The sequence below is a fragment of the Staurois parvus genome, unplaced genomic scaffold (assembly GCF_062004578.1).
Source record: "Staurois parvus isolate SC_StPar_1 unplaced genomic scaffold, SC_StPar_1.0 ptg000350l, whole genome shotgun sequence".
Lineage (NCBI taxonomy): Eukaryota > Metazoa > Chordata > Amphibia > Anura > Ranidae > Staurois > Staurois parvus.
The window spans coordinates 3,496,248-3,511,647 of NW_028318146.1; the positions used below are offsets into that span (position 1 = coordinate 3,496,248).

The following is a 15,400-nucleotide window of genomic DNA, read 5'->3' on the forward strand; positions in this document are numbered from 1 at the left end:
ACATTGGTGGTCAGTGGGAGAATGGTCCTTATCTTGGTGGTCAGTGGAAGAATGGCCCTTACATTGGTGGTCAGTAAAAGAATGGCCCTCTTATACTGGTGGAAATTCCCACTAACATAGATGGCCAATGGAAAATACCCTGATGTTGGTGGTCAGTGGAAGAATGACCCTCATACATTGATGGTCAGTGGGAGAATGGACCTTACATTTGTGGTCAGTGGGAGAATGGCACTCTTCTATTGGGGAGAATGCACATTACTTTTGTGCTCAGTGAGAAAAAAATGCTCCTTACATTGGTAGACAGTGGAAAAAATGCCCAGATTAAAAAAAGCTGAAAAGATTACTGGTGAACTTGGTTATCTATCTGATAGTCAGAAAATTGCTCAAAGAACTCCCAGCAACCTCTGGAGGGATGCTGGTTGAGAAAGGCTGCATTAGAGAGTCTACTGAAGAGGCTGTGTTAGGTGGACCACCCTACCTTTTCACTACGGTTTTATGCCCATACATAATCTATGTGATTGTTCCTACACATAAACTTTTAATAAAGAGTCATATTGCACTTAGAGGCGCTTCTCACCTTCTCTCATCCACAGAGTCTGCTACAGCCTATTTTGAAGCTTTGCCCTCAGTGCTACACGGACCACCATTACCCCCAACTAGACTACTAAAGGCTCTCAGCAGTGATTGCGCTGATACACCCGCCTCATTCCTTCTGACTTGCTTGTGTTAGGTAGACTTTCTGAGGATTGTCAAGGCAGAACACTGTGGAGGACATACTGTATATTAAAGCAGTCATGAAATGTGCAATTTGCAGGCAAATATATCAGCATGAATCTTTGGATCTGTTTGCGTCCAACGTGATAGATTTAGCTGCTCTTGATCATGCAGCCAAATAGTGAATATCTATCTAATTTCTTCTGCTGCAATTGCAAGCAACTCTTTTGCGAGTTAATTTAACTTTACACGTATCACAGAACTAAGTACTAAGAAGCACTTTTAAACAGGTGCAGACATGTTTATTGCTTCTAACTGATTATGCAACTTAATAAATCTGTGCCTAACTTGTGATGTAAAATATAAAATGCAACAGAGTAACAACTGCATGGATTAGGACAGTATTGATAAACGTCCCCCTGTGTATCACTATAGAGCAGGAAGCAAAGTCTCCATACATAATAAGCAATTATGGCCAGCGCCAAATACAAATATAATGAAATATATGCATTGAAATAGGATAATTAATATAGTATGCACTGACAAGTTAATTTACATTAGGACAAACTCTTTTACATATTAAAAAAGATCATTCCTTCATTCTCTCCTGGCCTCTGCGGATGCGCGTTGGAAGTCATCTCCATCCGTGGCCCATAAACGCTCTCGGGACGCTCTGGCGACAGAATTGGACCTCCTCGCCTCTTCGGAGGCGGAACGGGCCCTGCGTTGGACCAGACATAAATTTTACTCCTGCGCTAATAAGCCCGGTCCCATGCTAGCCAGGAAACTCAATTCTGTGGGGAAACCCCATAAACCGATTCGACTTTCCACAGGTGGCTGTACTTCTAATCCCCAGCAGATTGTTTCCCGATTTTCGGACTTCCTTTCGCGCCTCTATGCTGCCCCAGATCCTTTCCCTGTGGCCCAGGCAGAGGCATTCTTTCAAGACCTCCATCTTCCTGGATTAACCGAGGCAGCACAGGCGGCCCTCAACGCTGGTGTCACCGTACCGGAAGTGCTCCAAGCGATCAAATCTTTACGGTCCACCGCGGCCCCAGGTCCCGACGGCTTCTCCGGTCTCTATTATAAAAAATTCTCAGCCCTATTGGCGCCCTTTTTAGCGGCCTATTTCAATGAGTTACGACACGGCTCTTTGCCCTCTCCGGACGCACTTAGGGCACATATCTCTATGATTCCTAAGACGACCGACGATGTCCAGGAACCGCAAGCCTTCCGGCCCATTTCTCTTCTTAATGAAGACCTGAAGATATTGGGCAAGATCCTTAGTTTTCGCATCAATAAATATTTGTGTAGCCTGGTCCACCGGGACCAAGTAGGGTTCGTCCCTGGGAGGCAGGCGGGTGATAATGTCCGTAAGGTGGTCCATCTTATACATTTTCTGCAACAACGGAAAATCCCAGGATTCCTACTGTCCTTGGACATATATAAAGCTTTTGATTCTCTATCTTGGGAATATCTGCGGTTTGTGCTGTCTCGTTGGGGTTTCGGGGATTCTATTCTCTCTTGGATTCAGGCCTTGTATTCCTTTCCTTCGGCCTCCGTTAAATACGCTGGGTATTTCTCGGATCCCTTTCCTGTTGGGCGAGGGACGAGGCAGGGTTGCCCGCTGTCCCCAGCGCTCTTTGTCCTGGCGCTCGAGCCACTGGCTTTAGCGCTCCGGACCGATTGCAATATATCGGGGGTTCCATACGCGGGACAGGAGTTTAAGCTGAGCCTCTTTGCGGACGATGCCCTCTTGACCCTTACTAATCCTCTGACGACGCTTCCTAACTTGCAACGAGTTCTTGAGCACTTCTCCTTGATTTCGGGTCTATGTATCAACTTGGATAAAACCGTCGCTCTCAATATTACTTTGGCTTCAGATTTGGTTTCGCGCCTACAATCCCACTTCCCTTACCGGTGGGCTTCCTCTTTTCTGGAATACTTGGGCATTCGCTTGACCCCCACCTATGACTCCCTTTTTGCTGCAAATTATTATCCTTTGCTTAGCTCTTTATCTTCTCTTATGCATTCCTGGCAATTTCCGCACCTGTCTTGGATAGGACGGGTTCATTCAGTGAAAATGACCATCTTGCCGAAATTGTTATATTATTTTCGCACCCTCCCGGTGCGGGTTCCCCCTCACTTTCTTCGGTTGCTTCAGGCGAAGTTTATGCGTTTTATCTGGGCCGATAAACACCCCAGAGTCTCTAGAAATACGCTCTTTGCTCATAGACTCCGGGGTGGTCTTGGGGTACCCAATGTAGCTAAGTATTATCAGGCGAGCCAGATTGCCCCGCTGTCTATGTTGCACGCTTCCTCCGATGTTCCTCTCTGGGTCCTGCTGGAACTACCTAATTGTGCCCCTATTGCACTGTCGACACTCCTATGGCTTCCCCCTGCCCTGCGCCCTATGGCGCTGAGTCCGATGTTGCTCCATGGCCTACAAGTCTGGGACTCGGTACGTTACTCCAGTGGCCTGATGTCACCCTTTTTGTCCTTGCTTCCAATCGTTAACAACCCTCTTTTCCCACCGGGTCTAGATTGCCCGAGGGCATTTTCTTGGTGGGTGGCTCATGGTTTCTCACAGGTGCAACACTTTTTGATTTTTCGGTCCTTTCCCGCCTGGAATGTCCTTCGGGAGTCTCGGGATGTTCCCCCAGCGGAATTTTTTCGGTACCTTCAATTGCGGCACTGGCTACTTTCGCTGAGAGCCACTTCTGCTTTCCCATATCAGAAATCTGCCTTTGAAAGGCTTTGCCAGCAGCACCCGGGCGCCCCGGGCCTTATCTCCCTTCTTTACGCAGCTTTGAACAGACGCTCGTCTCACACTTCTCTTTCATATGTTGTTCAGTGGGAACGCGACCTGGGAGTGGCTGTGGATCCGGAGGACTGGAGTAGGGCCTGGTCACTCATAGCTAAATGTTCATTTAATACGACCACGCTGGAAGCAGCCTACAAGGTATTGTTCCGTTGGTACTGGGTTCCGGCTCGTCTGGCCCAGGCTAACCCTGCCTGTAGTGATCGATGTTTTCGGGGTTGTGGCCATCGTGGCGATGTACTGCATATCTGGTGGTCATGCCAGAGGTTGGTTCGTTTTTGGTCTCGTGTGTTTGGCCTCCTTTTCACTTTGTTCCATCTCTCCATACGCCGGGATGCTCGGTATGCTTTGCTTCATTGCCCCATACCGGGCCTCTTGGCTCGTCAGCAGCGGTTGGCTTCCTATTTGTTTTTATCGGCTACTAGGACAATTGCTCAGGCCTGGAAGAGTCCGTTTGTACATTTCCAGGGGGTGCGGGATCGTATGACTACTATGATGCTCAACGAACAGATGTCGAGTATATGCAACGACTCTCAACATAAATTTTTGAAAGTATGGGAGCCGTGGTTGCAATACGCCTTTCCCACGCTCCCCCCGGCCAGTGTGGGGAGGTAATGGAGTTTGGTATTGGCGCTCGTGGACCCCTGCTCTTTGGTTTTTTTGGTTTTTTGGTTTTTTTTCCCTTTCTTCTCTGCTCTTCTTCTCTCCTTTTCTGTTTGTTTTGATGTGACAGTGGACAACCGTCTTTAGTTGCGATAGTCAGAGTCTTACTGATGTTATTGTAACCTATGTGCCATTGATAGCCCCTGCGTGGGCATACGTTTTGCCTTATTGGAATTAGAGCGTTGTCTGCTCTATTATGCCTTTTTTATTGGTGCAATTGATAGCCCCTGCGTGGGTGTGTTTTGTTGCCTCTGTTTTATACTGTTTAAAATTAATAAAAACCATTGAAATACAAAAAAGATCATTCCTATTTAATGGGCTTAATGTTTACAGTATTTCAGCACAGGGGGATTAGTGCCATGTACCATAACAATCTGCTACTACTGATCTCTGAACTCCCTGGACCTCTCCCTTCACCAATATGGTGCAACCTTATTTATAAAGCCATTGCCAAATGGAGCTTTTTTTATCAGTCTTGTAACTGCATCACAATCATTAATATTTAGTATTTTCTTCAACTATAAAGCCAATCTAGAAAGGGTCAGTTCCTAATTGCGTCTGCACACATTTACATTTGTCAAGCATTTTTCTGCCAAAATTCTACTGCAACTAGACACACTGGCAGTGTTTTTTTTCCAGCCTTTAAACTTCTCTAAACATCTATGTGTGCATGGACACATAGGCTAACATGCAGGGGCGTTTAGAGGCAGAAAAAAATAAACCGTCACATGCCCCTAAGAGCAGCGCAAAAACGTCCAGTGTGTATGAGGACTAATTCCTTTCTGGCACTAGAAGCTACCAATTTGAATGATGGCCAGGATCATTTAGCCCACTTCCTCTGAGCCCATGGCTGACATGGACACACCCCCTGGTGGTCTGTAGTAAGTTTGTAGAGCTACAGAATAGTTGTTGTATATGGCTACAATGCTTGTTTGTACAGTTACAAATCACTGGTTATTAATGACTATCAGGAGCTGCACTGAACAAGGTGAGTAGTTACTGAAGCTGGTGACTCTGCTGGGGGTGGAAAAAAAAAAGGTGGCTAAGCCACATTTTCACCACCCCAAGCCCCATCCCTTTAGCTGGAAAGACAGCCGGATGGAGGAGTACATATGCCGTGCCAAAAACGATCCCCCCTGTTGCTTTCGGCAGGCAGTACCACCACCAAATGCACCCCATTCAAGCGAATGGGGTCTTGCTGCAATGCATACGGTTGCAACATGGTGGTGTGGCATTTAAATACTTAAAATAGGTGGAGAGTAGGCACCACATTGTCTCCCCATTGCCTGTCAAAGGCACCTGATATGTGATCTACCCCAAATCATTTTTCAGAGGGGCTGAAGCACTGCTGCATGTGTAAACCTAGCCTTAGTCAGTTGTTTAGCTTCAGAGCTGCAAATTAATGCAACACAAAAATTGCAATGACTGCAGTTCAATGTTGATTGCAATGATTCTGTTGCTGCTGCAAAACTGTTCCTATCATATTGCCCTGAGTCTAGTTCTAGCTTCAGGATACAACTGCTGTAGAACATAGAGAAAAATTCAGGAATTCCTGTTCAAACATGTCCCTACAGCTCACATTCTCTGAATATAATTGAGATCCGATGCATTGCCAGCACATGTAGCCTCCCTGTACCCAGCAAACACTTGGCTTTAGCCTGTACACTGCATGTTCAGGATTACAGGCCACAGGAGCCGCCACTTTGTGTTTTATGCATCTGCCAGTGACACGGCGTGTGATTGGTTGCTAGGATATAGTTGCCAAGAGATACAGCTGAACCGGAGACATTGACGAGCGAGGTTCCATCCGATCTCTCCCCGGCTAGCGTTGCTCATTCTCTAACCTAGAATTCACTTATTCGGTCAGGCAATTCATTCTGTGCTAGGCTAGATATGCTTGTTGATGCTCACAGCGTGCTGCCTGGCTCTGATTAATATTTCACATCTGCTCTCTAGTGTTATTTGTCTATGTAGAACGCGCTGTTACTAGATTCATTTCCATGTGATTATATAGGAGAAGCAATGACACGAATTAAACATGAATGAGGGAATTATTACTGGAGCCCGTTCTGACCCAGAGATGTGTGGAGTTTTATACTCAGCTAATGTACACAGGGCTTTGTGTTCTAGTTTCCGTTCATGGACGCACGCTGGCGTGGTAATTAGCTTGTGCGTATTTGTGGTAACCGGTTCGGACAGGCCATCAAGCAACCAAGGAAAGGTGGGTCCGTCTGATCAAAATGAAGGGATAAATCCTTTTCTGTTCAGTCTCATACCTATCCTTGCTCCTGCCAGATCTTTATTATGCAGCCTGCTGATAACTGGACAGTCGCATCTGCAGTCTCTCGGCTCGGTTACTCTGCTTCCTGTGTATGAACGTTTCTATGGAGAGGCCTTCCACCATTGGGATGCACAAGAGATGGCCTCTCTATGAGAATCGAGTGGAAATTTGTGGGGCATGTCCACCTGGAAGACTTTCTAACGGTGGTTTTTATGGCAACCAGTGGGCTGCACCACCAAGATCTGGCATAAGCAAGCGCAGGTGAGTATAAAACTTGGGAAGAGGGGAATGGCGCTTCTGGATGGTCATTCATGGGATAGCTATGTTATCAAAGTATATGTAAGCTCAATCTGTTTTTGGTATTGTTGGCATCATGCCTCACAATATACATTTTTCTGGAACAAATCATTTTTTGTGAATCTGTAAGAAAGTTTCTTTCCTGGAGATCCTACCAGTAACAGCACTTCCTGTTGTAGACTGACAACACAAAGCCACTGCTTTCCAATTAGCAGCAGTGTTGTTGGCCTGCAATGTTCACTTGGCTGTCTTTCAGGAGACATGTGAAGGCCTTAGGGCTCGTTCACACTTGGCTGTTTTACCAACGCTTGCCAAACGCCCCTATAGCGTTTGGCAAGCGTTGGTCCTGCGTTTGCGGAGCGTTTTTTAACGCTCGGCAAACGCCGCATGCGCGGTTTAGTGGAAGTTGCTAGGCGTTTGCGGAGCGTTAATAACGCCCCACAAACGCCTATAATGCAGTTTGAGTGGTGTTACCGCTCCGCAAACGCCCCGCAACCGCGTCACAACCGCACCGCAAACGCCGGCCGTGCGTTTGCGGAGCGGCACCACAGACAAGAATAGGAGGCTTCAACGCCTCCTGACTCGTCCAGAGGCGTCCGTTTTGCCGCGACGCAACACAAACGCTCCCGTTAGAACAGCACCATGTGCTGTAATGTGCAGAATTGGCAGAGGCATTTGGGAAGCGGTAAAAACGCTTCCCAAACGCCTCTCTGCCGCCTGCACACAGCGCTAGTGTGAAAGTAGCCTTAGAGCAGTCCAACGGGCAGTGGAAAATGAGCACACATCAGACTGACTGCTAATTGTGAGGCAGTGTCTTAGCACTGTCAGTTTGCAACAGGAAATGCTACTGGCAAGGCCTACAGGTATGAAACTTTTACAACAGATTGGCAAAAAAAAAAAGTACAGTGAGACATGATGCCAAACATAGCAGATTTAGGCATTACATACATTTTAAAGTGTATCTAAACTCTCACATGCACATACTGCAAGTTAAAACACTTCTTTAACACGGTTTGTAATTTCCCCCGCGATGCCCATGCTAGAATGGGAACACTTTTGCTAGTACAAAGTACAAAAAAGTAAAAGTACAGAAAATGTGTATGTAAATACTAATTTGCTCCTTTTTGGCTTGTTAAATATAACACTGAAAACTTTTCATCTGTTTGATACACGCACAAAATACCTGTTGATCCTGCCAGAAATCCTGTGAACACTTTGTGTCGTGAGTTAGTACAGTGACACTGCTGCACCGAATTTCAAAGTATTGTTGTCAGCCTGCTAAATTTCTCTATGTTGACTGCAGAACACTTCACTATTGTTATGGAGGTGCAGAGAGTGCTATCACACTTCCTGTTGTAGGTTAACAACCCTCCTCCTCTCTAGCAGGGATCTTCAAACAAATCCAGACCACTGAAAAACTTTATCTGGCCCTCTGATGTAAGAGGGGACGCTGATAGGAACCTTAATGTAAGGAGTGACCCTGAAATGACAACTCTCATGTAAGGGGGAACTCTGATGTAAAGAGGACCCAGATGTAAGGGGTACTTTGATGGGGACTCTGATGGGCTCAAGTTTATTTTTACATTATTTGTTTTGTGTTACTGAAGTTTTTTCTGTTGCACACAAAAACTAGGGAAAAAAACCCTGCTCTATAAATATGGTATATTGAGCATTGTCACCCCAAAACAGGAGTGTATGTTACTAGGAGGATCACCAGGTAAAAATTTTGAAAAAAGAAATCTAAGAACTGGTAACTAGAATATATTACATTTTTGAGTTTACTTAGAAATGTATAAACGACCCATCAAAACTGTTGTTCAGTAGGTTCTGGCAACAGGAAAACTGCATCGGTACCACTTCTATTCCTCTAAGATTATCCAGCCAGGACATAGCATTTGCCGCTGGACTAACCATGCAACTAAATCTACACCATGTATCACTGCTCCATAGTAACATGAAAAAAAATGGAGATGTAACTGAAAATTAGGCAGAACACAGAACAGGGAATAAAACTGATTACTTGCAATCCTTTGCCAGCCTTACCATTGCCAGCAATCATTGTGCCCCTACTGCTTTCCTATTAACTAATGCACAGAATCCTCATAATGTCAGAATATTGCCTTATTTAATGCTCTCATCCTTGCATTGCTTAAAAATATGTGTTTAATTTCATGTTCATCTACATCTAGAGCTGTGTTCATCTCACAGGAACCCAAGCTGTTGCTTTGAAGGGTTAATTAAATCAAAAACTACTTGGGCTATGTTAATTGGGAGGAATGTGAATCCATCTGTATGTATCAAACAGGAAACTCTAGTTCCCAAAGACACAGTTGCCAGCATGGATCTCTTCCCAATATCCCAGTGCATAATAATTTGCTATTAGAGCAACACATTGCTTATGTCTGCCACGTTGCTCCATCTTGCCACTTCCACTTCACAGTAGTTCCTCGCTATGCTTCCTTTACAAGGAACGTGCATTACAACATATTAGAGAGAAACATGAATTATGATCACATAAATCAAGTAGGCTAGCTGTGATGTGGTAAGAGAAGTGATTAACATTCCATTGCTGGAGTTAAACCCACCAAGGCTGTAGTAATACCCAATGCAGAGAGCTGGATTGATGATAAACATCCCTTTCTATGGGCCTGTGTCAATGAGCTCTGGGCTTGTGTTGATGGCATCAATTCAAGATGCTTCTAAGACTGGTCAAAATTCATTGCCAGGTACATTTGGCCTGCAGTTGTTGTAACCTGTAACCTGCTTCATCCTTACACATTCTTCTGTACCACACCATAGTTTTATGTCCGTGCCTCCATTTTCTGTGTTCATATAGATCAGTGGTCTCCAAACTGCGGACCTGGGGCCAGATGTGGCCCTTTGCCTACCACTATCCAGCCCTTGGGACGCTATTCCATCCACAACTGATACGAATGATGGGCTGCTATTCCTCCTACTGACACCAATGATGGAGCACCATTCTTCCCACTGACACCAATGATGGGGCATCATTCCTCCCACTGACACCAATGAGAGGGCACCACTCCTCAAACTAACATCAATGATAGGGCGCCATTACCACCATTGACACCAATGATGGGGCGCCATTATCCCCACTGACACCAGTGATGGGGCACCATTCCTCCCACTGACACCAATGAGAGGTTGCCATTCCTCTGACTAACACCAATGATGGGGTGCCATTCATCCCACTGACACCAATGATGGGGCAGTATTCCTCCCGCTAACATCAATGATAGGGCACTATTCTTTCCACTGAAACCAATTATGGGGCACTATTCTTTCAGCTAACACCAATGATGGGGCACTATTCCTCCCACTGACACCAATGAAGGGGCACTATTCCTCCCACTGACACCAATGAAGGGGCACTATTCCTCCCACTGACACCAATGATGGGGCACTATTCCTCCCACTGACACCAATGATGGGGCACTATTCCTCCCACTGAAACCAATGATGGGGCACTATTCCTCCCACTGAAACCAATGATGGGGCACTATTCCTCCCACTGAAACCAATGATGGGGCACTATTCCTCCCACAGATACCAACAATGGGGCACTATTCCTGCCACTGATACCAACAATGGGGCACTATTCCTGTCACTGATACCAACAATGGGGCACTATGCCTTCCACCTAAACAAATGAAAGAGCACTGTTTACTTCCACTGATGTTGGGGCATTTTTTACTCCCACTGACCACAGTCCAGCCCCCATAGAGTCTGAAGGACAGTAAACCGGCCCTTTGTTTACAACGTTTGGAGACCCCTGATATAAATTAATGAAAAATCACATTGTGCCAGTTCAATAAAGTACATAAAAAAGGTAAACAGTGCTATGCATTGTAAAATTGCAAGACTTCCTACGCCCTCTTCCTGAAGCAGACAACAGACAGGTATAAACAAGCCCTGGAGTAAACCTTTACTTATAGAGGTTTACTTTACTACTCCTCTTGAGAGCCTGCTTTCGACTTTAGGCTCGGTTCACATTATTGCATGTGAGGAACACTCGCACAATCACACATTTTCCTGACACGAGAAACACATTGCTATTTAGCAGACATGTGGAGGTTCCATTAATTCTAAATGGCACCCCCTTGCATCAGTAAACAGCCCACGTTTTCAAGCACAGGAAACTGCATGGTGCCATGGCATCTTATGGAGAATTTTTAAAGAATGGTCGGGTCCCAGAAGACTATGTGGAGAGACAACGTCTGCTTATGATCACCTAGGCGGTGGCAGCGGAAGTGGGAGTATCTGTCAAATTTGGGAAGTGGGAAAGTGGGTGGAGCTCCGCTTTAAGGAAAAAAGCTTTCCAAAACCTGGCCCTATGTGAAAAAGTAATTGCTTCCTAAACCTAATAGATGTTGTTCTGGGTTCTTTTATGACCTCCTGGATGAGTCATTGTGCTCTTAATTTTGGTAGGCCGGCCACTCCTGGGAAGGTTCTCTACTGTTCCAAGTTTTCTCCATTTGTGGCTAATGTCTCTCATTGTGGTTTGCTGGATTCTCAAAGCCTTAGAAATGACTTTGTAACCCTTTCTAGACTGATAATTGTCAATTACTTTGTTTCCTATTTGTTCTTGAGTTTCTTTAGATCACGGCATGATATGTTGCTTTTTGAGGACTTTTAGCATGCTTCACTTTGTCAGACAGCTTCTATTTAAAGTATTACCAAATCCAGGACTCTGCATTCTCTATATCTGGTCTCCCACAGTACACAGAACATGGAAATGCAATTATCTTAGTAAATATAAACTGCTAAATACCTTTTCTCATTAGCAGCTTGAGCAGTCTTGTGACTTCTATCAGTGTTTTGGCTGAGCACTGGTACAGATTGTAGAAGTTTTCAATTTCCCCTGATAGTCCTACGAGGCTGCTGGACAGTGCTGACTGGCCCTGAGCTGATAACATGCACTCTCCCAAGAAAAAGAAAAACTCTCTAGCAATACACACCAAACTGAGCATGTGCAGCTTTCCCCCAAGGCTCTGTTCTATCAGCAGATGGAATAGGAACAGTAGAAAGGGAGGATCAGAGAAGACAGGATCAAACATCATTTTTACACAATGCAGAGGATTAACACCTTAGGTTCCACAGTGAGTATAACAAGCATGCTTTGCTGCATAGACTGATTTTACTGTTGTGGGTTTAGTAACACTTTTAAGTGATTTCTTGATTCAACGGGTCTGGTAATAATTAGGCCTGGGTGTGGCAAGTGAAATTTAACTCAGCTTTCTAAAAACAGTGGTTAATCACAGTTTATTCATGATTTATCAGGTGCAATTACTTTTTCACACAGGGCCAAGCAGGCTTGGGACAATTCTTTCCTTAATAAATTAAATAATTAAAAAATACATTTTGTATTTACTCTGGTTATCTTTGTGTAATATTAAAATTTTTTGATGATCTGAATCATTTTTTAAACAGAAGATGATCTGAATCAATATGCAAAAAACCCCAAACAAACAGGAAGGGGTCAAATACCTCTCACAGTACTGTCACAAATGAGGCAAGATCACACTGCTGTAGAGCAGATGGAAGACAGTTTGAAAACTGTGTTTAGTTTCCAAAATAGTGTAGACATTGTCAAATTAGCAGTTATATCGCCTTTTACTTTAAACAAAGACATTATAAAGAAAACAGCCGTAAGCTCCATTGAATTACACCTCTAGACCCATCAGCATTATGTAAACGGAAATGCTCAGACTGAACTTAGTGACATAGTAACAGTGATAGTGGCAGAAATAAATGAACTAAATTCCTAATTATTGAACTGTTGCATGACAAAACATCACCATTCTCCTCTAAAACTATACTCAATGAATGCCTCAGCTAAACAGACCATACAAAGGTGTATTTTTTATTTTATTTTTCAGAAGACATGGTGGTGTCCTGGAATCTTGCAGTCTAATATTGACATATTCCTGATGTTTTATAAGGCAGTACGTTCTTCAGTTCACATCTAAGGGCTTCTCTGACCCCTGTGGATGTCAAATTATGTCATAATTCACATGCTAAACGACAATCCAATACTATGTTATCTCCATACCCCCAAGAGTAGTCGAGATTAAGAGGGAAAGGTAATTAAAGCTACATCCATACTAGTGGATTATCATATAAAGAGGCTTACAAAGGGGTTTAGGATGCAGAGCGCCACACTGACACATTGTGTAAACAGGAGAGCACAGCTTAACCACGCTCTGCAGATGTTTGTTTGTTTTTTGGTGTCTGTGTCTGTTGGGGAGATTTCCCTTCATTTATGGCCCCAGTTAAACTTTTTTTTAAAGAGAGGGGAAGGATAAATACATGAAAGCAGAAGCAGAGAGATATGAACAGGGCCTTAGACATTTTTCCCTTGAACAGATAGAACCATTGAAAGGTGTCCCCTCTATTTCTGTCACTGCTTTGGGGTAAGTGATGGAATAAGACATGTGAATTCCTTCTATTTAGAGCAGTTCTAAAGGCTGAAGATTGTTTGTTTTAATTTCACGCATTCTATGCATCAAGGTAAAAAAACCTGTTTTACAGGATCCCCCACTCACCACCCTTATACTCACCTGAGCCCAATCTCGAGGCAGCGGTGTGAATGAGAGCAGCAGCTCTCTCTGCTCTCTCGCTTCTCATTGGGTAGGTTGATAGCAGTGGGAGCCATTGTCTCCCGCTGCTGTCAATCAAATTCTGTGATGGAGACCAGGGGGCGGTTGGACAGCTCTGTCTGTGTCCAATAGATGTACACAGGGAGGTCGGGAGTGAGCCTGCACAAGTGCCCCCATACAAAACGTCTTTCTATGGTGTTCACTTGCTGAAGAGGAGGAGCCAGGAGTGCCAGCGGGGAACCCTAGAAGAGGAGGATTGGGGATACTCTGTGCAAAACCATTGTATACCATGTTTGCTATTTAAAAAAACAAAATTGAACCTTTAATATCACTTTAAGGCTTTACTGTGTCACACACTGGTTCAGTTGAAAAGCTTTTTGATTGCTTTAGTCCCTTCTCACCATAACGTACACTCATTGGCTACTTTATTAGGTACACCTGTTCAATTGCTCAGTAACACAAATTGCTAATCAGCCAATCACAAGGTAGCAACTCAACGCATTTAGGCATCTAGACGTGGTGAAGACGACTTGCTGAAGTTCAAACTGAGCATCATAATGGGGAAGAAAAGGGAGTTAAGTGACTTTGAACGTGGAATGATTGTTGTTGCCAGACAGGCTGGTTTTGAGTTTTTCAAAAACTGCTGATCTACTGGGATTTTCAGGCACAACCATCTCTTGGGTTTACAGGTTTACAGAGAATGGTCAGAAAATATTCAGTGAGCGGCAATTGTGTGGTAAAAAATGCCTTGTTGATGTCAGAGCAGAATGGGCAGACTGGTTGCTGCAACATTCAGATGTTAGGGTCAGAATATGATGTAAATAACATGAAAGCATGGATCCATCCTGCCTTGTGTCAACGGTTCAGGGTCAGGATGGTGGTGGTGGTGTAATGGTGTGGGGGATGTTTTGTTGGCACTAGCAAGGTGTCCCTTATAAAGCGGCCGGTGAGTGTATAAGTTTATACTGCCTTGTTACAAGTCCCAAGTTTTAGATTTTTCAATACTTTATGTACCAGAGACATTAGTAACCAGGACAAATATACAGTGCATCTCCCCAGTATGTACACATATCAATATAAATCTGACATGGGCGTTAACACTTTCACATTCTATCCAAAATAAAGAAAAACATTTAAAAGAAAAGTCTTTACATATACCTTAAAGTGACTGTAAAATCTAAAATAACAAAAAGGTTTATTCTTACCTTAGAGCAGCCCCGAACCTCCTCTTCTCGGGTCCCCCGCCAATGCTCCTGGCTCCTCCTCTTCTTGGTGTGCCTCTATAAGAAGCTGCTTCCTATCATGGCACAACTGCGTGCTCTATCTGCAGCCACGCAGCTTGTATACATTGCATACACAAATCTATCACTCTACCCCTCTCCTCACCCCTTCAGTCTCCGCCCGAATCACTAGCCTACTGAACGACATATCGGATTGGATATCACTCCACTTCCTCAAACTGAACCTTTCCAAAACCGAGCCCCTAGTTTTCCCCCCAGCCCACGCCCCCCCCTCCTTTCCGACTTCTCCATCACGACCAACAACGCCATCATCAGTCCCACCCCGCAAGCCAGAGTACTGGATGTCATCCTAGACTCCAATCTGTCCTTCCAGCCCCAGGTCCAATCGCTGACAAACTCATGTAGACTTCACCTCCGCAACATCTCCAAAATACGTCCATTCCTAACCCCGGAAACTACTAAGCAACTCATTCACTCCCTTATCATATCACGACTTGACTACTGTAACTCCCTCCTCACCAGTCTACCCCACTACAGGCTGTCCCCGCTTTAGTCGATCCTAAATACTGCGGCCAGAATCACCCACCTTACCAACCGCTCCGTATCCGCCATCCCCCTCTGCCAATCCCTCCACTGGCTTCCGATTGCCCAACGGATCAAATTCAAAATGCTAACATTGACGTACAAAGCTGTCCATCATACTGCCCCAAACTACATCACTGACCTGATATCCAAATACCACCTAAAACGTACTCTCCGCTCC

General features: G+C 44.6%; 1 protein-coding gene across 8 annotated transcripts in view; it reads right to left on the reverse strand.

The window, feature by feature from the left end:
• Window positions 1-15,400, reverse strand: part of SHANK2 (SH3 and multiple ankyrin repeat domains 2) — a 791,629-nt gene that overhangs the window by 144,859 nt on the left and 631,370 nt on the right. The window lies entirely within an intron of this gene.